Raw genomic sequence first — 27342 nt, forward strand, 5'->3', positions numbered from 1 at the left:
GTGGGAGAACAAGGTTTGAGTTTACTGAGGAGAGTTGTAATATAACTAACAGAGACAGGTTTGAGTATGAAGGGGTCTAAGTCTAAGAGATTAGTGGAGTCAGATTGGGGATCTGAAAAAGGTGTGGGCTTGGTAGTGGAAGTAGAACTGAAAGTGGAATTAGAGGTAGGGTTGGGGTTGTTGGAGGTGTTAGGTACTAGTTTAAAAATAGTATCAATGAAGTAGTGATTTAAATGGATGGTGGTATCTGAGGGTGAATGATTGATAAAAGGGTTGGGAGTTGTGAGTGAGCTAGGTTTGAAAAGAGTTGTTATGGTTGTCCAGTCCTTCTGGTGGTTAGAAGTGTGCAGAGATTGGTCAGAGAAGTGACATTTGCTTTTGTCCTGGTTGACTCTTTTTTTTGTAAGGTTTCTATGTTCCCTGTATGATTGTAGGAGGGCAGGAGATTTGCTTTTCTGATATTGTTTCCAAGTGGCATCTCTTTTATGCATAAGGTGGAAGGTTTCTTTGGATAGTCAGGGGACATGTTTAGCTTTGACTTTAATTTTCCTGATGGAGGTAAGAGAGTTGAGTATGTTTAGGAATGTCTGGATGAAGTAGCTGACTGCATCATTTAAAGGTAGAGAGTATAGGCAGGACCAGTTAATTTTGGAGAGGATTTCGTCGAAGGAGGTGGTATTGAAATTTCTTAGTTTACGGATGTATTTTATGAGGTGAGTATTAGTGAGACTGGGTGAGTATCAAGTAATATAGATAGGCATGTGGCCACTGATAGAATCAGGTAGTGAACCTGGCTGGTGGTACCAGTTTGGAGTATTTACGAGAATCCAGTCAATGACATAATTGGACTGGTTTTTGCCAAGGTGGGTGGGAGAGGAGACAAGTTGAGTAAAACCATGTAGATTGAGACTATGAGAAGGTGTAGTAGAATTAACTGAGTTCCAGTCTATATTTACATCCACAAGAATGATAGTTTCAAAGGGGATGTGATGAAAACACCAAGATAAAATGTCTTCAAGAATGGTAATGTTATTCAATGGTGGGATATAGATTGAGGCGATGGCTAATTTTTGGTAGGTGTTGAGATGGCAGGTTACTATGAGTAACTCTGTAGGGTGGAAGAAGGGAGGGGTAATGGTGAGAGGTAAGATATTGAGAGAGTCAGAACAGAAAATAGCAACACCACCTCCCCTTTTGGTAGATCTATCCAGTCTGTAGATGTTGAAACCAGGGGGGCAGATCTCTGAGTTGTGGATGTAGGGTTTTAGCTAAGTTTCAGAGAGAGTTAAGATGTGGGGGTTATAATGTTGTATGAGTGCGTTGAGTTCACTTTGTTGGAGATACTCTGAATGTTAATGGAGATGAAATTGAGTCTTTTGGCTCTGTGTGGGGAAGTGAAAATAGTTGGGAAGGTAAGAGTAAGAGAGGGCGTAATAGAGGTGTAGGGGGAGGAAGTAGTAGTGATAGTAGATGGAGTGGAGGAGTTGGAAGATGAGAGTTGGATATTAGGACCAGGGTTGGGCTGTCTATCACCTGAAATAGTGATGTCAGGATAGAGAGAAAAAGGTTAGGCTGGGGGAGAGGATACAGAAATTTGGATTTTAACTTTGGGATTTGTTTTGGCGAGGAGACTAGATTTGTTTTGAAAAATAAGTAGTGTGGTAGAGTGTACTGAGTGTGGGGATAGAACAGTAAGGTAGGAGCTGGATAGAACTTGGGAAGGATGTAGGTTCTTAGTGGAGGGTAAGGGGAGGATTGCAGGGGAGTGTGGTAAGATATGAGGTACGTCAGTGTAAATAGCAAAGGAGAAAAAGAAGTGACATCATCTTCAGTGTGCATAAGAGTGTATAATATCTTCAGTGTGTATAAATGTGTATAATATCTTCAGTGTGTATAAGTTCAATGTATATATAACATTAATGACCATAAATAAGTCAAATATAAATATCTCATGTCACTTATTAATAACAATAAGTAGGGGTACAGAAAATAGGCAAGACAGGGCTAGTATTTACTGGAGAAAATTAACAAATGGACCAAGGTTTTGGGAACAAATAATTAGACAGGGAAAGGTAACAGATATAGGAGTGAGAGTAAGGAAAAGTTTGTACTGCAAATTAAAGATTGCCTTCTTTACTAGGGATTGATAACAGAGTATAGGAATGAGAACAGGAAGGGGTTTACAAATGAAAGACCAGATCTGGTACTGTTTTTAGATAAGTCTACATCTGAAATTGCTATTAAAAATACATAATTACTTGGGAATATAAAATATTGCATGATAGCTATAATACTCAATCATAGGACATTAGAAATGACAGGGAGAGAAAATTAAAAGACACTATACAAAGGAACAATGGGATGACATTTGTACATAGGTTCATAAGTTCATATGTAGGTGCTAGGCTATCTGCCCGAGGGTGTTTATAAGCCTAGCCAGAGTGTGTCAGGTTTTGCCGCCCCATTGATTAATTAACTGAGCCTCTGTCAAGAAGAGCCAATGAAGTGATCCCAGGGTTGTATTTTCTGTTACCTATCCATTCGTCAAGGTTTCCCTCGAAGAGTGTTAGTGAGGGGCTCTGCCTAATGTAGTTAGGAATTTTGTTCCAGAGCATGGGGAGTCTCTGTGACAGGAATCTGTCCCTCCAGCATGTTCTATTTATTGTTGTGGCAAGGTTTAGCTCACTAGAGCGAGTGGCTCGCAGTGACTTCGATTTCTTTAGGTGTAGCATGTCCATCAATTCTGAGTTGGACATGGCTTTGTAAGTCAGGCAGAGATCACCTCTGAGTAAGAGATATGCCACTGAGTACAGCTGGAGTTTTTTCAGTCGGGCTGCATAGGACATATGTTTGAGGCCAGTAATCCTCTTGGTGCAGTAAATTTTTGGCCTCTCCAGTTGTTGGAAGTGTCTTATGAGGTACATCCCAAATGGGGCATTGTACTCTATGTTGAGTCTGGTGAGTGATGAGAAGAGGGGCAATATAACCTCTTTTTCTAGATGCAAACCATTTAGTAATTAGATGGGCTACACAGAAGGATTTCCTAACTACTTTGGCAATATGATTGTCAAAGGAGAGATTACTATCTACTTGGGTCTCCAGATCTCTTATTACCTTTCTGTATTAAGGGGGCTGCCACCTATGTGGCAATTCATGGGTGTTTTGTTTTTTCCAAAGGGGATGACTATGCATTTTTTGGCATTTAGCTTGAGACCATGACTTTGACACCAGATGTCTATCTCAGTAAGACCCTTTTGGCGAATGTCAGCCAGAGAGTCAATTATGGCTCCCAGTTTGCAGTCATCAGCAAATTTGGTTAGCCATAGTCCTCCTGTGTTTGCCTGTACTTCTGAGAAGTATATGCCAAACAGTAGGGGTCCCATGACCAAGCCTTGTGGGACACCACTTGTGACTGGTTTAGAGTCGGACCTGGAGCCCATTATTCTTACCATGTGAGTTCTGTCTGTAAGCCAGTTGGCAACCCATCTCATGACATAGGGGTTTATGTTCAGGCTGGTTAGTTTTTCTAAAATTCCTGAGTGGGGAATGGTGTCAAAAGCCTTGGTGAGGTCAAGGTAGGCTGTGTGAACTGCCTTCCCCACATCTATGGCCTTGGTGACTGTCTCGAAGAAGTCAACCAGGTTTAGTAGGCATAATCTGCACTTAACAAAGCCAAACTGGGTCAGGTCAAGTGTTTGGAGGTTCCCAATGTCTTTGTTAATGAGTTCCATGATGATACGCCTTGCAGATTAGGCTAGTCAGGCTTATGGGGCGATAGTTACCAGGGTCAATTGTAGCCCCTCCTTTGTGGAGTGGAATAACCGTTGCTGTGCACCATTCTTTGGGCACATAGCCTGTGGAGAGGCTGAGGTTGAACAGTGTGTTTAGGTGGGGGGTTAGTTAATTCTGTAGTTCATGCAAGACACAGCCTGAGACACCATGTGGCCCCATTGATGCTGTGCTTTTGGCTTTTGAAAGGGCAGTTTTCACCTGTGCATCTGTGATTTCCAGGACACTACACTTTTCTGGTATTGTTGTGGGCCCTTTTGGGGGTGAGGGGGGGTGAAGTTTGCAATGAATCTATCTGCCAGGATCTTGGCAATATCAGTAGGTTCAGTATATTTTGTGCTACTTTGCACTAGCTCCGAGCATATCTGCGAGTTGCCAGTTAGATTCTTGACATAGCTAAAGAAGGCTTTGTGGTTATCTTTTGAATCCTTGGCTATTTTTCTTTCGAAGTTAGCCTTGGAGGATTTTATGAGGGACCTTAGTTTCTTAATGATACTGATCAGGGATGTCTTTCCTTCTTGGGATTTGCTTTTTTTCTGAACTAGTTTTCTCCTTCTATTGTATAGCTTTTTTATGGCAGGGGTCCACCAGACTAGTTTCCTTCTCTTAGGGGAGTGAGTCTTAGTTTTGCTAGGGATAGCATGATCCATGCATCCTTGTAGTTGCTCATAGAGTGCATTTGTAAAGGTTTCTGCATCTTGGACACTGTTATTCTTTAGTGTGGGGGCTGTGAAACTTACCACCTCTGTCTTAAGTAAGGTGAAGTTTGCTATAGAAAAGTTTTTCACTGTGGTTTCCTTGGTTGGAGGTGGTGGTGTGGTGTGGACATCCAGAATGACTAGCTTATCATCTGATCTAATTAGTGACGGGCTGACCTCCAGTGTGGAACACCTGTTGCCCATGTTGGTGATGACCAGGTCCAATATGTTTTCACCTCTGGTAGGGGAGTTTACCAGCTGATCCAGGGCATTTGAGTTGATAAATTCCAGAAAGCGCTGGACCTGGGAGTTTTTACTTGAGTAGTTTTCCCAATTTCCTGCAGGGTAATTGAAATCACCCAATATCAGGGTGTTCAGTAGGACTTTCATGTTTTCCAGTGTCTCTAGAAAGGTGGAGTGGTGGTCCTGGGTCATGAAGGATGATCTGTAGCAGGCCACAATTTGCATTACAGATTTGCCTGATGTTAGTTGCACATATATGATCTTGGAGATATCATGCTGCGCCATTAACCTGGTGGTGTAGGTATCCTTGATGAATATGGATACACCCCTCTCTTTTTGTGTTTCGGTCTATGTTCTGTGGCCGAAATTTGTGCTATGAGCTGTAGCCCGGTAGTGCTGGGGTGCTCTGTGGAGCTTTGAACCAGGTTTCAGTTACTTCACAGATGTCGATGTTCTCCATACTGAGGAGTGCTTTGAGGGTGTGCATTTTGAGATTTCAACTCCTGGCATTGAGTAGCATAACCCTCATGTTTTACTTGTGCTGTTTACGGAGGTGGGTTTGACTTTTGAACCTTGCCTAAAAAAGGCACTATTGGGGCAGCAAGAGTCTTGGCCAGCAACGAGGCTTGTTGAGCATGTCGTCTTAGGCTGACAGACACTGGATCCCCTTTGAATGACACCAGAAGCTTAGCCAATTGTTGAAATTGATCATTTTGTACAGTTTCCAAGTAGGCAACAAAGTCTAGAAGGTTTATGATTTTTGCTTATAAGGGTTTGCAGAGAAAGTTTCCTCATGCATTTGACACCTTGTTTTGTTTTAAAGACTTTAAACATCCCCTTCAGAATGCTTTGTCAGAATTTTTTGTGGGGGGACAAGTGGTTGTAAATAAGATAATGATTCTTCTGATCTGGTGTATAAGATCTGAATTGCCTAGACTTTGTTAGGTCTTACTAAGCTTAATGTTATTGGCTACAAAAAATTGAAAATGGAAATCAAAATCTAAAGCAGTTGTAAGTGTATTACTGAATAATGTAAAGGAGATAAAAGAATGGAAAGTGGAATTGTTGAAAAATGGAAGGAGAAAATTAAATAGAAAAAAATTAAATTTGTGGGCGCATTGCATGCAGAATACTGTTCAGGAGGAGGTGGGGTGAAATTTAAAGGAGGCAGGAAATGAGAAATTTTTGCAATGTTTGAGTTCTTTTCTATTACTGTATATGCTCCTATGCAACTTTGTGTACTATTTTTAATAAATATATTTTAAAAAAATTGTGTGAGTGGAAACTTTAAGAGAAGTATGGATACCGCAGAAATGTTGGGGTGGTGTTGTAGTTATTCATAAAGAAAGAATGAGTAAACAATGCAAAGACACTTGTGTTCAATTGTACTAAGATGTAAGTGTTGGATATTTGCACTATAAGTACTGATAAGTATGTTATAAAATATAGCAGACATATGTGAAATGAGCATTGCATGTGAAAATGTATGTTAAATTGTATTTTTGAAAAGCTTTGTTATATATACATCAACAAAAAGGTAAAGAGAAAAAAATAATTTAGTACTACTATGAAAAAGTATATGAAGAAACCCTCCAGTCTGATAGTTCATGGGAAAAAGCCCTCCAGAAATTCCTTACATGTTTAAACTACCCCATATCTCAAAACCACAAGTTAATGTCTGAATTGCTATGAATAAAATTGAAAAGTAGAATCAGATATTTAACCCAACTCATATCCAAGAAAGAAAAAACCCTGGTTCTGGATGATTAAACATTGAGCTTTATTATTTTGTGAATAATCTTTTTGACACCAGGTTTGCCTGTATTATAAAGTTATGTTTGAAAAGAAATACTACCTCAGACGTCTCCTTCTGTATCATCACTGTAATATCCAAATTCATGAAAGGCCCTAAGCATACTACAAGTTACTGACAGCTTTTCATAGATATTAAAATCTCTGCTAGAATCATAGTCATAAGGTTACAGAAATTAACATATTTAATGAGTCCCACTGAAGCAGTTTTTGTAACCATACATTCTACTGTTGACCACTTGGATACACTATATTTTATGAAGCAGGCTCTAAAAAGCAAGTTCTGATTGAAATGACCAACTTAATATATTATAAGGAGTCATTCAATTTTGATAAGATCGGATCCATTATCACAGAAGTCAACCCATCAAGTACAAAAAAAAAACATTTTTTTATAGGGTAACAAGTCCTTCTACTGCCTCAAACCGGGTGAAAATACCTCTACATTCACTCATTTACTATATATATATATATATATATATATATATATATATATATATATATATATATATATATATATATGTGTGTGTGTGTGCATGTATGCATATATCTATATCTATCTAATATAGATAGATAGATAGATAGATAGATAGATAGATAGATAGATAGATAGATAGATAGATAGATATGAACTCCAAGATTGTACTATCACAAAAGAAAAGGAACATTCGGTACTTACGTATTATCGCAACAACATTTTCATGGCAATACCGGTTGCTTACTGATCATGAAATATGTTTAGTAATGTTTTTTAAAATGTTATATACTGTGTTTTCTTTAAATGCCCAGGTTATTTTCTGGCGTTTTATCAATAAAATCTAAGAAGCGCACTCTTGTTGTTTCTTTATGCACTTTAGTGACAGCACGTCGCTTATGGCAAGTGCACTGAACGTTGATTTTTCCTGGCAGAAAATGTTGTCAAATAACGGTTGTGATTTTGTGATTTTGTCTTTACTACAACCGCCAGCATTTTGTCTTTAGTGTTCATTAACAACTGTAGTCAGATTAAAGACATAAGAGCTGAGTCAGTGGACTGATTTCCATTTCTGCAAGGTTCATTGCATTGTTTTAATTTAGCTTGCATCTGTTTTATTGATATACTTCTCAAAACCTTTAAGCCTCGTAGCTGTGCAGAAATAATAGTAAATGCATACTGTCTGTGTTGATATCATTGTTTTGCATACACACAGCTCATTGTACTGAGGGTAACTTATTCAGAAGACCTACTTCTTTTTGTAGATGATAGTGTCACTGTTACGGTCACAGAACTGATAGGGAAGAAATAAGGCTTTCTGAATTTGTTTCTGTGATGACGTTGTCAGTTAGTTCCTAGCTATGATGACTATTTATTTATTTTAAGTAATAGGCTCAGGGTTTTATTTCTGTGCTGGTTGCTTATATGTTTGGGCATTTTTTCTGCCTGAAATTTGGAAATTATATTTTTACAGTAATTCTTGTGCTGGCCGAGTGTTTTACAAGGGCTCTTTAATGAACATATGTCATTGTCATCATTGGGAACCAACCGGTATTGCCCTGAAAAATGTGGTTGCGATAATACGTAAGTACCAAACATTCTAATACCTTTACTGATATGGAAAGCTTTTTGTTTCCTTATTATCCGTTATAATGCAATGGGATACAGCCACATTTGTACTTTCAAGAAAGTATAATCAATGAAAAAAGTTTGAATAAAAACATTGGCTTGACCCGTAACAAAAAGGACTATATCTCTTTTAGAATGGGCCCATCTTTAGAGTACTATGAACCACTATTAAGCACTGTATAAGTCACCCCAAGAAGAGTTCTTATTAAACAGGTTTATCTTTTATTTTTTTCATTCTCTAAAGTCAGAAGAAAGGGTTGCTAACCATCTCCATCAACATTCTTTTTAGCAGCTGACCCCTTGGTTAGAATATATCAAGGCAAAACCGCTGACAAGGGGAGGCATTCAGAGACTACTGAAAAAAAACATTACTACATACAGAAACATATGTTAGCTGTCCATTTTCAATCAACAGTCCTGAGAAGGACATCCCACATTTATAAGGCACTTTTCAAAATGTTGCTGCTATCTTTGGCTTAAACAGAGGCTTAAAAATCCATTATCTCCGTCACATAAGGAACAAGCAGAAAATGTGTCAATGCAATCTGAAATATCTTAGAATTAGTCTGGATGTTAAGTCCTTTAAAAAATTACAACATAATCTGAAATCTATTTGGCACAGGATGTTTATATGGGTAAATCCATGGAAAAAAATGCAATTGTCATTAACAGGACAAAGTACAAAATTAAAGTGTTCCTGTTTTTCTTATTGTGTTATGTACTGCAAACACGTTCACACCTGACATATTCAATGTGTCATAAAAATCAACTTATATTGGAAGGGATAAAGAAAAAACATAAGTTAACTGGTGTAGCAACCTACTTTATAATGATCTTGAAGTCTGAAGAGAACAGTACGTTTGCTTCAATGTTTATAATGCAAAAATGGTTTGAAATAAATCATTTCATTCTGTTTCTTGGCAATCTTGGAATTTAAGGTATAGTGAAGTTTCATTCCATGAGCTGTAAGTTGGTTTCATTCATCAGTATTTAGAGGGCTTCCAAAGTGGTATAATATGAAATAAACAGATTCTAAATGCAGAAGCATATATTAACAAGTTAATAATGTATAGGTATATAGGTATAGAGTACACAAAAATATATCATCTTATCAGAAACTTAAAGCTGAAGGGTCTTCAATAAAATATAGATATTGGGAAAAGCAAAGGTATAAAGTGGTTGGAGGTTCTAACTTAAATTACATATCAGGAAAAATTCAAATGTGTCCTTCAATCATCTGCAAACAAAATGCAGAATAATGACAAGCCAGAGACAGAATAATAAAATCCTCACTATGCTACATGTTTGAAGCAGGACATCTCCCACATTTAACCAGATTTAGAAAAAAAAACATACTGGGCATATATCAATTAATGGAAATGAAAACATCACCATTATATACTCTACTAGTAAATGAATACAAAGACAAAACATTAAATAATTTCACAGCATTTTTGAAAGATTATTTCAGAGCAGAACAAATAGATAAGTAAACAATAATTTGTAAGGTACATTTGGAAACATAAACATATCATATATATGTATTTTTTATTTTTATTTCTTTATTTGTTTAGATACTGATGTGATTGATTCAAAAAGCTTGCTGGATCATTACAGACAACTTTAATGAAGGTTTGGTGCAGGGTTTTTAAGTAATCTGTCCAAGAATGATCACATGATCACACGAATATCTTGCTTCAGCTCTGACCATGTAGAGTGGTACACTCACTATGACAAATTGCTGCACACTTAGCTTTGGAAGTAATTGGGTTAGGAATACCTTTTACACTATTTTGTGGATTACAGCTACATATCTGATTTTCAGTAACTGCCACAACAGAATCATAATATGATTGATGATATTAACTACAACTGTCAGATCATATTTATAGCTTTCTGTGGAAAAAAAAGTTATAATCTAAATCAGGAAAGTCTTTTGAAGACAGTATGTATTTATGCCAGGTATTAAAAAAGAGGCAAGTATATAAGTTCATCTTTTAAACTCTGCATAGTGATATCATATGTGAACATCTGGATATTATATTCCTTCAACCTTATACTGTCTATAAGCAACTAAGTGAAGTTATCAAAATAATGTTTATGCAGATATATTTTTATGCATATGTTAGTTTCTATTATGTATTCAAAATTCCTAGTATAGAAACTATAGCAACATTTTTTGATATTTCACTAGTATTCTTTTATTTTTCATAAAGCTCTTTATGCTGCAGGAAAAAAAAGTATAAGCTGATAGACGCATACTGCTATAGGAGGTGCAGCTACCTATATCTTAGTCTTAGCAGGCTGTAAATTATCATTATTGTCTCATATGCATGCCTATCCATAAACATCCCAGACCTGATATTCTTTATACCTGTAGCTCACCGCCACTGGTTGCAGAAGAGAAGCTGTGCTCCCTATGGTATGACAGCATTTCATGCTATAATTTTTCCCATGTCAGTTTTGCTGGATTATCATTCTCCATGTTGTTATCTCTTCTGTACTAGCATACAGTATTGCATCCTCTTTGTTTTACATCCTTATTACATACTGCAGTGATCTCCTTGCATGTCAGTGTTACAGTGGCCCTGACCTTGCTTATATACATGAGTGTCAGGGTAGTACTATACTCTTTGACCATAGTATGTTCTTCCTCTAAGCTGTCTGTTTTGTCCATTTATTTGAATCTGGTTAGGTTCTGAACACTTTTTTTCATATTTTTATATTGTTTCCCTCATCAGAGTCATAACAGAGATGTTTTGTGTATAGTTGCTTATGTGTACCTTTTAAGACTGTATTAGAAAATATCATTGCTGTTAAGTATGTGTTTCTGGCTTTATCTCAGATAAATGGTTTGTTGCTCAACCAGTACATTTTAAAATATATGTCTATCTTTACCTTTCTACAGTTTTGGATGAGAATTGCCCTAGATTTACTGTTGGACACTATTTTAACCAGTGGAAACTACATATGTGATTTTCAGTAACTATAATAGCAGAGCAATAACTGCATTACAGCATCATTTTTGGTGAATTGTACAGTTTTGCTTAAAATGATTCATTTTTCTTTTGTTCAGCTTTCTTGTTGTTTTGGCATTTGATACTTTGATCTGATTTCCTTTTATATCTTGTTATAGGTTTTTTTTTTCTGTGTATCACAGGATATGTCCAACCTGGTAGACACATTGCACAATGCTGTTAGACAGTTTTCTTATAGTCAAGCCTAGTGTTCCTGAACTATTTCTTTTTTTATTCTGGCAATATAAATTATAGTCAGAATTCATTTAGAGCTAGCTTAGTTTCCACATAGAACTAACAGTGTGAGTGAAATATGTTTTCTTCAAAAAACTAACAAAAAAGATTAGTTTTCAGTTTTATGTTTCAATCTGATTTATTGTGGTTTTAATACACATCTTATGTCTCATTTTAGTAAGAGGAATGTTTTACTTGGGTCATGCTACCTCCTTTAAAATACATTTTACTATTTGCTGAACAGTTAAATTATCACATCCTATAACAGATATTTTATGTGACCATACTTTGCACACTTAATATATTTTCCTTTACAAATCTATTTCAGAATATGGCAGTGTATTCATGTGACAAGTTATACTTTGAAGCACATATATTGCTTCTCATTTATTATGTAGTTTGTTGAAGGAAACTATATGTATTTGATCACTGAAGCATCTAAATAATTTATGAGACAGTGATAACTCTTCCAATTACCTACTGCACTGCATGGTGGTCTACACTTTTGATTGAATACTCATCCTGGTTATGATAAATTAGATTAATGGAATAACTATCATCCCATACTTTGCATTTCAATGGCACATCAACATTCTTTGCTTTTGTTAACCTATGGGCATCTCTGGTCTGTGTGCTTGCCCGTATAAGAAGCATGTTTTTTATTGCTTTTGAGAATCAGAATATTCTAACAAGAATATGAACCTATGTCCTTTAACATTTCCTACTTGTTACTATTTGAAAAATGCATTTGCTATGTAAGACATGCACATTAGCATTTTGATAACAATAAAGGAGAGAATTGTACAATGCAGTTTTAGATTGGAGTAAGACATCTCAGTAGATAGCACCTGTACAGCTGAAAGTAATTTTCTGTTTTGGGAAGTCGCCAACTGGGAATTAATGACATATGTTCTCATACACTTTACAGTTTATGGAATTGTAAGTATCTTCCAATAATATAGTGGTTCACAAGGATTTAATAATTTTCCATGTTCATTTTTTTTTCCGAATAAGCTGAGAACTAGTCATAGTTTTAATATGTAAAACCTGCATTTCTGCTATAGTAAATTTTCTGTTTTGAAAGCTGGTTTGTCTCTTCATTTACTTTTGCTATAGAAAGTGCATTCACATTAATATATTTAGGATAACATCTGGCATATCATTATAAACAAATCTTTACTTGATGTTTAAGTGTAAATTTTTATCTATATGCTACATATATGTTTTCTGCCTAACCACACTGGGGGAACTTAGACTTTATATTAATAACAGTTGAATTAATCTTCAATAAACATTGTTCATAATTATTAACAGATGCCAGCACTTTGACAGGTAGTTTGGTGATTACTTGTCTTGCAGATGAACTGTCTTGACATTTATTGACAGCTAAATCTCTGAAATGAATTTGGAATATGGTGCTGTTTAAAGGCACTTAGAACATCAAAATTTGACACTAGTCTTTTTATTAGTTTCTTATACGAGTTGTAATCTTAGAAATTGTTTAAGGTCAACTTTTATAAGTGAATCTCTGTTTTCTTGAAAAGGTGCTTTCTTTCTGCCATTGAGTGACTAACGCTTAAAAAAACATGAAATCTCCTGGGCTTTAGCTTGCTTATATATACAGTCAGAAACACCCTTGTCTTTTTACTTTTAAGAATTAACTGAATTCTTTTTTATATATGAATAATTAAAAAGCTACAGTTTTCAAGTTTGCTTATCAGACTTGATTTTGTATAACTTGCTTTTGAATTCAATACATTGCTAAATTTATGGACAGGAAAATGTTTTAATGCCATAGTTGTGCAGACTAACACAATAAGTAACACATACTATAATTGTCATCATTATTTGCATATATTTTGTAATAGCAATGTTTGTGACTGGTTATAGAAAAAAAATATCTGTAGCATTGCCATACAGACACATATTGTATAAAACACACCAGGCTGGCTATTAGGCATTATAGCATAAAATAGGTGAAATGACTTGGTAGTCTAAGAGATTGCTAAAACATAATACATGCAATATCACTGTACAAACTGTGAAATAAGTGAAATAATGATTTGGGCATTTAGAACCATAAGCATCAAGCACAAATCAAAGAATCTCAGAATAATCTCTTCAGATTTAAGCAAGGAATAACTGTTGAAGTGACACTCATGCAAAAATGGGAGAAAAGGGTTGTGGAAGGACGGATAGATGGATGGATTGAGAGTCAGCAGTAGGATTTGTTGTTTGAAGATGCAACATCGGCACACACCAACAAAATAATGTTTATGTAATGGCAGTTGTGACAACACCATGTAGAATGTTATGCGCAGTTCTGTTGACCTCAGGTTTTCACAATTATTGAGAACATGAAGGTATTTCACAGATGAGTAGCAGCAATGATATGCATTCAATATCAAAATCATCAAAATCTTCTTACTAGCTGACTAGAGCAGTAAAATGCCTTCAGGCTTGAGTAAAAGAATGTGATTGGGGCATTAAAAAAAGAAGGAAGAGACTTAAATTTTAAAATTCCAAATGTAAGGAAGTAACATCTTTCCAGCAACTAAGCAGTATGAGAAAAACAGGGCAGTGTTTCGTGGTTAAAGCTGAAAAGCTCAGGGAAGGAAAGAAGAACTTTTGTCCAAACAGAAAATAATACATGAAAGGGAATTGTCATGATAGATGGTGAGAAAAACGTTACTACCTGAGCTGAATGCGTTCTTATACAGGGTTGTGTGTGTGTGTGTGTGTGTGTGTGTGTGTGTGTGTGTGTGTGTGTGTGTGTGTGTGTGTGTGTGTGTGTGTGTATATATATATATATATATATATATATATATATATATATATATATATATATGTCCCATTTATTTGGTTGACTCACATTTGGTCTAAAATTATTTCAGACAGCACACTTCACTGAAAGGTCATTCAACTGAAAGCTCATTTGGTCGAATCACATTTGGTCAAAAATTCAATATAACCAATACTCCTCTGCAGTGAGACCCTGGAGTGAGTATATTAATTAAGGGGGGGGGGTGTAGCCCCCTACATTTTGCAAATAGTTTTTACTGAACATGTGTATATGAATAACTTTTTAATGGATACACCTTCGTATAACAGTGAATAAACTGCAGTTATGTGGGGGATTATCCCCCCACACCCCCCTTAATTAATATTCTCACTCCAGTGTCACACTGCAGTGGGGTAGGGGCTATATTTAATTTTCGACCAAATTTGATTCGACCAAATGAGCTTTCAGTGAAATGATCTTTCAGTGAAGTGTGCTGCCTGAAATATATATATATATCTATATATCTATATATATATATATATATATATATATATATATATATATATATATATATATATATATACACACACACGCATATATACACACACATATATAAATGTCTATGTGTGTGTGTATATGTGTGTGTATATATATATATATATATATATATATATATATATATATATATATATATATTTATATATAGCTTCAAAAATTATGAAAAATAATTTTTTCTTGTGAATGTCTCTGCATCCCTGTGTCCTAAATGGTGACATAAATATTTTCCAGTTAAAACAGGTTTCCATAAAAATAGTGAACATTTTTAATATGAATAAATATGCTGTGCTCAAAAGATTATGAATTAACATCTATGAAAACTAGAATGCTTTGAGAAGGTTAGTTCACCAGTACTCCCTGTGTTTTTCATTATCACACCCACTAACAAAATAAGGGGACTCAATTCTGCATACAATTCAAGAATTAACCTTTATTTTTTATTTTTTGAAGTTTTTCATAGAAAAAACACATTGAATATTTTTTTCCAAGCAGAACACTCACATTTTTTATAAGCCATGACTTGTGAGTTAAAGTATAGCTTAAAGTGAATCTGTGATTATGTCACATTTCATTTTTTGCAACTTTCCAACCCAGATGGTGTTTAAATTCATTCAGATTGCTTATTATTTTGACCCAATCAGAAAGTTTATTCCACAATACAGAAATCTTCAGTGTTATTAAATATTGCCTTGCTCTAGTCTTAAATAAGTTTTTACTGTTTACAAGCAATGCCATAGCATAGTGTAAAACAATGTTTAAATTCACTTAAAGTGATGCATCATTAAACACCTTGTATTCTGATATCAGTTTACCTGATATAACAGTAATACAAAGTATATAATTTTTTGATATTTGCATCTTTCCATGTAACTTAAATTACTAGTTGTTTAACTGTATTACATGGAAGCATTCTTGTAAATATTGTATATAGAGTGTGGTTATTAGTGATATTAGTTAATGCTTGATTTGTGAATATATGTTATTTTTGTTCTTACTTGTGTTTGAAAATAATATAACAATAAAGATTTATTATGGAAAAAAAATTACTAGTTGTTAGTACAGTTCTATTAAATCTCCTTTATATACTTTTCATATTCTAAGTTGATCCTTAATGTATAGGAAGAAAGTACTATTATACTCAAAAACTGATCTTATATATGATTTGTACAATGTTATCAAGCAAACACTATCCCAGGTGGTAAGTTATTTAACACAAATGATTATTGTTTCATGGCTTGGCATCATGTTGCATCTCTATGTTTACCAAGGAAAAGTTATTACTAGTTGATGCACCCAAGTCTCCAAAGACATTCACTTCCTGCAAAACCAATTTCTTTAAAAAATGGACTTCTGATTTTGAGCTTGCCAAAATACATTGCTCAACATTTTTCCTGGCTGAAACTAAGGCCAGTAGAGTTGGCCCAGGCTGCAATTTCTAGCATACAACTGTTGGTAATTTTTGAACCAGTACCACTGGAAATCATAAAACCAACTTTAAGATCATCTTCTTATTTGCTAATCCAACTTTTTTTCTTATTATGTGGTATAACAGTAAATACATTATTTAATAGTATGGAACACCAACTTTTGCTGGTAAATAGTTGTAATAAATTATTTTAACCATAACTAATTGCATTTTGTTTTATTTATTTATTTATTTATTTTACATTTGTTGACCAGGATAGTTAATCTGGGTGTGAGCCCATTTTCAGTGGGGGCCTAGGGAGAAAAGCTACAATAAAACAAGTATAACATTGACAGGTACAGTGTCAGTTTTACATAGAATTTAACAGAACTATTTAGAGACAACAAAGAAAGTACAATTTACAACAGGCACTTTAGTGAAAAGGAGAAAGTTATTACAATATATTAAAGTTGTGTTTGTATATATATATATATATATATATATATATATATATATATATATATTTTTTTTTTTTTTTTTTGAGGGCAAGGGTCCATCTTTAATTAATTGTGTCAATATGTATACCCTTACAAAAGAAAAGGAAAAGAATTATCAAATTATACTCTTATTGTAGGTAGCTGATAGGTGTTGTTAATAAGTGGGAGTGTGGTCCACATGAAGACTATAACATTTAGGGGATGACATTTGATGTGGGCTTATGCGGTATTAGCCTAGCTTGGTGCAGGAGCAGAGCCTGTTGTTAGTGAGGTGGTCTTTGAGCAGAGTTTTGAATTGGTGTAGGTTGGTAGCATTTAGGATGTGCTGAGGTATTGAGTTCCAAAGTTACAAATGTGGTGGGAGCAGAGGGCGTCCCCAGCTTTGTTGTTGCTTTTGGATACTTGGAGGAGTGTTTTTTGTGAGGATCGGAGTTGCTGAGTTTTGGCATATGGTTGAAGTAATTGTTGTAGGCCTGGGGTTCTGTTTGGTTGGTATATTAGTTGGTGGGTATAGACAAGTTGGGTATAGGTTAGTTGTGGGAGTTCTAGCCAATGTATTTGCTGTAGGGAAGAGCAGTGGTGGGACCTATATGGGGAGCTAGTGGTGAACTTGGCAATTTTATTGTACACTGATTCAAGATTGGTGGGGTCAGTTTTGTTGAGGTTTGTAAAGATGGGAGAAGCATAGAGAACAGTAGATAGGAGATGAGTCCTGATGATGCTTAGTCTAGATTGGCTAGTTAGGAAGGGATTAATTTGGTAAAGAGAGCCTAGTTTGATGTGTGTTTTTTAATGGTGTGAGAGAGGTGAAGGTCAAATTTTAATTTGCTAACAATTGTGACACCTAGTAATTTGGTATGTGAGCTGGTGTTTATCATTATGTTGTTGAAGTAGTAGATTTGAAAAGTGCCTGAGGGATTGGGTGTTTTGGTGGGGAGAAAGACCATTAGTTTGGTCTTGTTTCGGTTCAGTATGAGGTTAGTGTTAGTTAGCCAGGATTTTACTTCTAGGAAGAATCGTTGTATCATAGCCTGTAGTTGTGTTAGAGAGGTGGATCATATCAGGGTAGAGTCATCTGCATATTGCATGCCACAAGTGAGAGATGTGGATTCATGTAGTTGATTTGTGAAGATGGTAAAAAGTAGGGGGCCTAATATGGAGCCTTGTGGGACTCCTATGTTAACAGGGAGCAAAGATGATAGCTCCTATTGCCATCTAACAGCCTGCTGGCATTTGGTTAGATAGCTGTGGAACCAAGCTAGGGAAGAATGACTGAGATGTAATGTGGCCAGTTCTGACAGCAATTTATGGTGTGAAACCTGTGTCAAATGCCTTTGAGAGATCTAGAAAGATGGACGATACATATTTATTCTGATTTCTGTGTTAATTTATTGTGTTAGTAAAACTGAGGAGGGTGGCTGTGGTGCTGTGGTGGGGTCAAAAACTATGTGTGTTTGATAGGAGGTTATTGGAGAGAAGGTAATTTAGAAGCTGTGAGTGAATACATTTTTCTAGTATTTTGGAGAGGTGAAAGAATGGCAATGGGGTTGTAATTAGTAACCTCGGTAGAGTTGCCACCTTTATGCAGTGGGGTGATATAGGATACTTTTCGGATTAGTGGGACAGTTCTCGGAGATAGAGTGGTTGATGAGGATAGACATGGGTGGGCTATGACTTCAGAAGCAGTTTTGAGGAATTCTGATGGGAGGTTGTCGCAGCTAGGCTGGTGGGCTTATGCTTATTGAGTAGTTTTTATGGTCTGGGTTGGGATAGGGATAAAAGAGAAGGAGTTTACACCCTCATTATTGGCTACGGGAATTGTAGTACTGATGTTTTGGTCATATTTAACAAGTGAGTGGATTGCTTTTATGAAAAAAGGAATTGAATTGTGTAGTGATGCTATCATTTGATGGGGGGTGGTAGGATTGGGGATGGATGTACTACCAGGTTGCAGGAGTTTGTTAATAGTGGGTCAGAATGTTTGGGGGTTGTTTTTGTTTCTTTGCTGTGCAGTGATACAGTAAGCTTTTTTTCAGCTTTTATCTGGGATTTGGCTTTATTCCTAAGTTGTTTTATAAGTAGTTGTTTGTTAGCCAGTGGGTGTGGTGCTGTGTTATTCTAGCTATTCTACAGGGGGCCAGGCTGTTTAGGATGTTGAGGAAGGTGGTGTTAAAATGTAGAATGCTGTCATCTAGTGGCAGTGTTTTGGGGAGGGACCAGTTCATTTGCTGGAGGAGGGAGTCGAAAGTGTGGGTATTAAATTTTTTCTTGTTGCACATTAGCCTATAGACTACTTGTTTGGGTTGACTAAGATTGTTTCTGATTAGGTATGTGGGTAGATGGTCACTTATGGTACCGGGGAGACATCCTGCTAGAAGGGGTGTGTTATTTTTATTTGTGAGAGTCCAATCCAGGATGGACTGTCTGTTGGAGGTTTTGTCTATTTTTGTGGGGGTTTATATGAGCCGGGAGAAACCATATATGTTTATAAAATTGTATGGATTATTGGAATTATAGGTGGACCAGTCACTGTTGAGGTCACCCATAATGACGGTTTCCTGGTTGAAGGTTGTGGATAGCCAGTGAAGTATGTCTTCAACTGTGCTAGTGTTATCTCCTGGAGGGATATAGATAGCCACTATGATTAGTGCTTTGTTGTTGTTGATATTCGATTTGGTGATGAGTAATTCCACATTGTTAGATGTAGGAAGTGGGGTGTTGATAACGTCTAAGGCTAGATTTTGTTTAAACATTATTGCTACACCTCCTCCATGTTTATTTTGATGATCAAGTCTATATATATATATATATATATATATATATATATATATATATATATATATATATATATATATATATATATTGAAACCTGGGAGAAGTATTTCATTGTTTTTGACATGTGACTTAAGCCAAGTTTGGTTATGTCAGGGGAATATAAGTCAATTAGTGCATGGAGGTCATGGATTTTGTTTAGTACACTTCTTAGATTTATATTAAGGAACAGGGAGTGTCATTTGGGGTGGGGGTATGATGGAGTTGATTGAGGTGTAAGTGGTAGTTTGTTTATTGGTAGTCTTGGGGCCAGGTTTGGGGTGGATGTCGCCACTGAGTTTTAGTTTTGATAATATATGAAATAAAGTTTTTATACGTTTTCTTAATATTGTGTGGTTTCTAAATAGTGGTTCATTTTTGTGTCTGGTTTGGTGGAATTTAAGTGGGAGGTAGTCTATTATTGTGTTGTTGTAGAGGCTGGATGAAATTTGGGAGTTGTAGTGGTGGGTTATTGGCAGTGGAGTCTTGGTGATGGAGATGTTGGGGTGGTCATAGTAGATAGGGGTGTGGAAGTTAGTTAAATGATAAAGAAGAGCTAGAGTGAATAGGTTGGCTGTGTGGAGAGAGAAGATAGCAAATAGTGTTTGTTTTAGTGGATGTAATGATGTGTGTTTTAGTGAATGTAATATTGTGTGCTTTATTAGTGTGTTGAGGTTGTTAGAGTGGGACTAACAGTGTGTGGTTAGAATGTGTTGTGAGATGTTGGAGGGGGAGGGTGATAGTTGTGAGTTTTTGGGTATGTGGTAGAGCAGAGGTTAAATCGGATAGGAGGGTGAATATGTGGGAGGTTTTAGAGGAGCCGAATGTGTAGGTGGATATGTGTGGCATTGTAATGGTGGGGGAGGGGGGTATAGTGGAGATTGGTCTGTTTTGATTACAGGGTGGGACAACTGCTAGATGTGTATAAAACAAGAGGTTGTTTGTATTGATAGCTTCAATGTATTGATAGCATTTTGTAATAGTAAAAAGGGGAGGAATAGTTAAAGGTTAATATATGTGCGCTAATGGATGGGTGTTAAGATTAGTGTGGAAATGTGAGGTACTTTATAATTGAAAATTGTATAGGTGGTGATTGGTAGATAAGTGTGAGTGGTTAGGTTTAGATAAATTTGAGAGATCTGGGGGCGGGAGGGAATGGGGGCAGGGTAGGGGAATGAAGCGAGCAGAGCCAAGTTCTATGACCGCACTGCAAGGAACAATCCGTCACTTAGACTACCAGGTACTGTGAAAGTATCCATGCAGCTGACAATTTTGTAGACTAGGAATTCTTAAAGAAATAGAAACCTTATGCCAGGAGTGAGTAAGGAGTGGGAGAAATATGGACTTTTGTACTGGGGAATGAGAAGACTGAGTAAAACAATGATTCCCAACTAGAAAGTATTGGGTGTAGAGAGATCTCTGGTGGGGGTGGGGGTTACCAGTAGTGTGCACTCCCTGGAAACATTCTAATGAAATTTACAGTCATAGAAGGATTAAAGCATTAACATACACTGTAATGTTCCTTTACTTTAAGTAAACTGGCCACAGACTTTTGCAGATGCAGCTTGCTGGTAGAGAGCTGCTATATGGATGACTCACAGTGTTTATATTAGCTGACAACTGTAAATGGAAATAAAAAAAAAAAAAGATTAGGAAAAGCTGACAAGGGGAATGCTAGAAGAGGTAGGACTATATTTATAATTGGTGCACTATATGAAAGGAGTGGAAGGGAAATAGGTAAAACAGCCTAGTAACACTACAGTTATTGAGTTAAATTAAAAACTCTGTGCAGTAATTCGACACTAAAAGTATGTTCAAACAAATACAACAAGCATCTAGGCATACAGTGCTCAGTCAAGATTAATGTACACTATCCAGCTTGGCCTGGGTGAACCGTCACTTTAACATATGACAGTATAACTACAACAGAATATATAGTACAAGGTATTTACTACACTATAGCAGCTGAATGTCTGCAAACTATAAGGAATTAGATTACATCCGAGTCTAAGCATATAGTGAGCAGTTAAATTAGTTTGCTGTTAATTGCTTGATATTAACAATTTTAGCAAGGCCATGAGCCACCTTCTTATGTACAGATTAATATTTAAGCTAATTATAGCTTTCTAAATTACTGAAGGGGTTAAGGAGATAAAAGCCTAAGCCATATCTTTATAAATTATTCCTGTGTGCAGTCCTTCACCTCTAGCTAAGGAGGTCAAGCCATACAATTCTGTTATGCTGGCTAAAGTCAGTTTTCGTTAACTAAAACCAAGCTGGAAAATGCTGAATAAATGAAACAAACAAATCCACATTGAGAAAACCAGAATTTATTACTGCAAAGCTTTTGGGTTAAAACACTCTTCCTCAGTGAAATTTAATTACAATTAATTCAAAGAGTTTAAATAAGAGCATTTTAAGAACACATATCAGCCAGTCTATCATACATTTTCCTTTAATCCATCCCCCTTTTTTTCTAAGACACAAAATTTTAAAGAATCCTTAAAATGCATATATAAACAAAACAACAGATATCAAAAAATATTAAAACAGTTATCAAGAATATTAGAATATTAAAACACTTAAAATAGTATAAGATATCACAGATTTTCCCACTGTCTTTTTATTAATATTAGTTTTATGCTGACTGTGTTGTATGGACCTGGTTTTAAATCACCCTGTAGTCTTACTATCCATTCATATTCTTTTGTTTCTAAAATATTATTCATATCTCCACCTCTATTAGTGGAACATAAATCAAATATTAGAAGAAATATTATCATAAATGCTTTAAGCAAGCATATAACAGACAATGGTCAGGAACATTGTTTTAAATTTAGAGTGATATATGTTGTGTATATAGGAAATGGAGGTGGTGATATGAATAATATTTTAGAAACAAAAGAATATGACTGGATAGTAAGACTACAGGGTTATTTAAAACCAGGTCAAAACAACACTAGTGCTTTCATAGGTGTGTACCCCACTTCATCAGGTGTGACGAAGTGGGGTACACCCTATGATAACACTAGTGTTGTTTTGTGTTTGGATGTCGTCTGTTCTGGAATAAACTACTTTGAAACTGGAATCTGAAGCCTGCTCCTGGTCCTTCTTTGGTTTGTTTACATTTGGACTATATTTGTTTTTGGCCCTGGAGACTTGCATTTGGTGGTAGCTATTTTCCTGATTCCTGTTGTGAATTGTGTTTACATCCATTTGTTGCTATGTAAAAGTTCATTAAACCCAATTTATACATATCAAACACAAGTTAATTGGCAGGTATGAAGGTAGGGATTTGGCAAATTAGGCATTCCATTCAATGTAGGTGAATGACACAGTGTTATGATATTACTTTAGTGTTTTGCTTGCATTTACATTTTTGTTTTTCTTTTCTTTCATTGGTTCATAGGTAGGTACTAGGCTAGCTGCCCGAGGGCATTTCTAAGCCTAGCCAGAGTGTGTCGGCTTTCGCCACCCCATTGATTAATTAACTGATCCTCTGTCAAGCAGAGCCAATGAAGTTATCCCAGGGGTGTATTTTCTGTTACCCATCCACTCGTCAAGGTTTCTCTTGAAAAGTGTTAGTGAGGGGCTCTGCCTGATGGAATTTTGTTCCAAAGCATGGGGAGTCTCTGTGACAGGAATCTATCCCTCCAGCATGTTCTATCTATTACAGCAAAGATGCTCTCCAAGGAATAAACTGTGCTTAAGAAACCAGAACACAATGTCAATAGTACAAAAAAGCACAGGTACACGGCCACCAGTATTCGATAAAACGTTTTAATTACTAAAAGGTAAGTGCTTTCACACATATAGTTGTGCTTCTTCAGACCAAAAAACAATCAAAAAGCACTACAATATATTTAGTTAACAATAATCCAATTAAGTAATCCATGACATCATTAATTAAACTTCATTCATATTAAAATTACTTTATTTAAAGAGACTACGTGCCTTTAAAACAGGCTTAATGGAAATTTTCCCATTCAAGCCTGGTAATTTATCAGCTTGAATTTTTATTATCCAGTGCCATTCCTTGTTCTCTGTAAAATTTCTTACATCCCCACCCCAGTTACAGATTATGAGTTTAGGTTTAATCTACGAGCCACTTGTCGAACAAGAAATTTAATTTATTTAGCTTGCTGCCAGGCCTGTACTTGTTTTATATTGGCAAAACAAACAGGTCCTTGATGGAGCGAATGAGGGAACACTCATATTGTATGAATGCGGGGGACACACGCAATGCACTTGCTAAGCATTTTATTGAAAAGGGAACTCTACATTCTTTTACATTTATGGTAATTGATTTGATTCAAGTAAATAGTAGGGGTGTAATGACTATGAGTAATTTTAATATGAATGAAGTTTAATTAATGATGTCATGGATTGTTTAGTTGGATAATTGTTAACTAAATATATTGTAGTGCTTTTTGATTGTTTTTTTTTTTTGGTCTGAAGAAGCACAACTATATGTGTGAAAGTGCTTACCTTTTAGTGATTAAAACATTTTATTGAATACTGGTGGCCGTGTACCTATCTACCTGGGTCCCCAGATCTCTTATTACCTCTTCTGTACTAAGGGGGCTGCCACCTATGTGGTAATTTGTGGGTGTTTTGTTTTAATCAAATGGGATGACTATGCGTTTTTTGGCATTTAGCTTGAGGCCATGACTTTGACACCAGGTGTCCATCTCAGTAAGGCCCTTTTGGAGGATGTCCGTGACAGCCAGAGAGTCAATTATGGCTCCCAGTTTGCAGTCATCAGCGAACTTGGTTAGCCATAGTCCTCCTGTGTTTGCCTATACTTCTGAGAAGTATATGCCAAACAGTAGGGATCCCAGGATCGAGCCTTGCGGGACACCACTTGTGACTGGTTTAGAGTCAGACCTGGAGCCCGCTATTCTTACCGTGTGAGTTCTGTCTGTAAGTCAGTTGGCAACCCATCTCATGGCGTAGGAGTTTATGTTCAGGCTGGTGAGTTTTTCTGCAATATCCAAGTGGGGAATGGTGTCAAAAGCCTTGGCAAGGTCAAGGTAGGCTGTGTGAACCAATTTTCTCTCATCTATAGCCTTGGTGACTGTCTCAAAGAAGTCAACCAGGTTTAGTAGGCATGATCTGCCCTTAACAAAGCTGAACTGGGTCAGGTCAAGTGTTTTGAGGTTCCCAATGTCTTTGTTAATGAGTTCCATGATGATGCACTTCATAGCATTGCAGACCAGGCTAGTCAGGCTTATGGGGAAATTGTTACCAGGGTCAGTTGTGGCCCCTCCTTTGTGGAGAGGAATAACTGTTGCTGTGCACCATTCTATGGGCATGCAGCCTGTGGAGAGGCTGAGGTTGAACAGCGTGTTTAGGTGGGGGGGTTAGTTCATTCTGTACTTCGTGCAAGATGCAGCCTGGGACACCATCTGGTCCCATTGATGCTGTGTTTTTGGCTTTTGAAAGGGCTGTTTTCACCTGTGATTTTTGGGACACTACACTTTTCCAGTATTGTTGTGGGCTCTTTTGGTGGTGAGTGGGGGGTGAAGTTTACACTGAATCTATCTGCCAGGATGTTGGCAATATCAGTAGGTTCAGTATATTTTGTGCTATTTTGCACTAGCTCCGAGCATATCGGCGAGTTGCCATTTAGATTCTTAACATAGCTAAAGAAGGCTTTGTGGTTATCTTTTGAATCCTTGGCTATTTTTTTTTTCGAAGTTAGCCTTGGATGATTTCATGAGAGACCTTAGTTTCTTACTGATACTAATCATGGATGTCTTTCCTTCTTGGGATTTGCTTTTTTTCTGAAATAGTTTCCTCCTTTTGTTGTATAACCTGTTCATGGCAGGGGTCCACCAAACTGATTTCCTTCTCTTAGAGAAGTGAGTCTTGGTTTTGCTAGGGATGGCACAATCCATGCATCCTTGTAGGTGCTCATAGAGTGCATTTGTAAAGGTTTCTGCATCTTGGGCAGCGTTATCCTTTAGCGTGGTGGCTGAGAAACTTACCACCTCTGTCTTAAGTAAGGTGAAGTTTTCTTTAGAAAAGTTTTTTACTGTGGTTTCCTTAGTTGGGGGTGGTGGTGGGGTGTGGACATCCAGAGTGATTAGTTTATGGTCTGATCTAACCAGTGACGGGTTGACCTCTGGTGTGAAACACCTGTCGCCCATGTTGGTGATGACCAGGTCCAATATGTTTTCACCTCTGGTAGGGGAGTTTACCAGCTGATCCAGTGCATTTGAGTTGATGAATTCCAGGAAGTGCTGGGCCTGGGATTTTGTACTCGAGTAGTTTTCCCAGTGAATGGTAGGGTAATTGAAATCGCCCAATATCAGGGTGTTTGGTAGGACCTTTATGTTTTCCAGTGTCTACAGAAAGGTGGAATGGTGGTCCTGGGTCATGGAGGGTGATCTGTAGCAGGACAAAATTTGCATTGCAGATTTGCCCGATGTTAGTTGCACATGGATGATCTCAGAGGTATCATGCTGTGCCACTAACCTGGAGGTGTAGGTATCCTTGATGAATATGGATACACCCCCTCCTTTTGTGTTTCGGTCCGTGTTCTGTGGCAGAAATGGTGGTATAAGTTGTAGCCCAGCAGTGCTGGGGCGCTCTCTGGAGCCTTGAACCAGGTTTCAGTTTCTGCACAGATGTCTATGTTCTCCATATTGTGGAGTGCTTCGAGTGTGTGCATTTTTGAGATTTAAACTCCTGGCATTGAGTAGCATAACCCTCAGTTTTTTGTTAATTGTGCTGTTTATGGAGGTGGGCTTGACTTTTGAGCCTTGCCTAAAAATGGCACTATGGGGACAGCAAGAGCCTTGGGCAGTATTCGAAAGTCTTGGGGTGACAGATGCAAGACATCTCTTGCGAAGCAACGCGGCTTGTCGAGCATGTCGTCCCAGGCTGACAGACACGGGATCCCCTTTGAATGACACCAGAAGCTTAGACAATTGTTGAAATTGATCATTTTTTCTTTATACTGAGGTATCATTCTTGGTGAGGGAAGGATGCTACTCAGGGTCAGGGTCATACCAGCCTGGGCTACATGATCAGAGAGCTCTTCCATGTCTCTTTTTGTGTAGTCCAGGGAGGTACGTCAATCACACCAACATGAACAATGACAGAATCATATTTGTACCTGATCTGGAGTGACCTGTGTGCTTGTGTTATGTGGCTGATTCTGGCTTCCGACAGGCAGCTAACAGTAACCTTCTGCTTGTCCAGCCTAGTGAGTGGGACGTCAGTATGCCTGACTACAGAGTCATCTATTACTAGTGTGTTAGGTATGTTATTTTGCCTTAAGGGCTGTGATTGTGCGGCACACTGATTTTGTGTTTTATGTGTTGTCTGGTTTGTGACGGGAATTTCAGGTTGTTTGGGTGTCTGCTTTGGAGGTCTCTGATGCTTTTGCAGGTTTTTGTTTAGAGTCTCTGAGTATGATTTTGTGTATTTGTGTATTTTTTGCCAGTGCTGGTTTAGTATGTCTATGTGAGGCTGGAGGTGTGCTGCAAGTGTTAACCTTCTCCTCTTGACTGTCTGTTCCAGTCTTGAGTGGAGACAGCTTAGCTTCCAGTTTGGCTGTATAACTGCATCTCTCATATATGTTAGTGTTTTGTGGTAGGAGGAGAGGGTTGTCTGTGTACAGGAGGCAGTTGTAACATTGTCTCGGGATACCCAGATTCACCAGCTGGACTGGAGAGTGCACCTGAAGTTGCCCTTTGGTCATACCTGAATAGTAGGGTGAGCTGCTTAGTTGCTTGGTTGGTGAGGGGTGAATAAAGAGCTTTGCCCTATTGGGCAATCAGTGCCAGGGTATATTAGTGCTTGTTATTAGGTCTGAGTAAGTTTGAGTGAGTTTCCTTTCCTTTTCTTTTCTTTTCTTTTCTATGAGGTTTAATTGTCTCAGTG

Source organism: Protopterus annectens, chromosome 5.part0 (genome assembly GCF_019279795.1).
Source record: "Protopterus annectens isolate FY-2018-M chromosome 5.part0, PAN1.0, whole genome shotgun sequence".
NCBI classification, from domain to species: Eukaryota; Metazoa; Chordata; order Ceratodontiformes; family Protopteridae; genus Protopterus; species Protopterus annectens.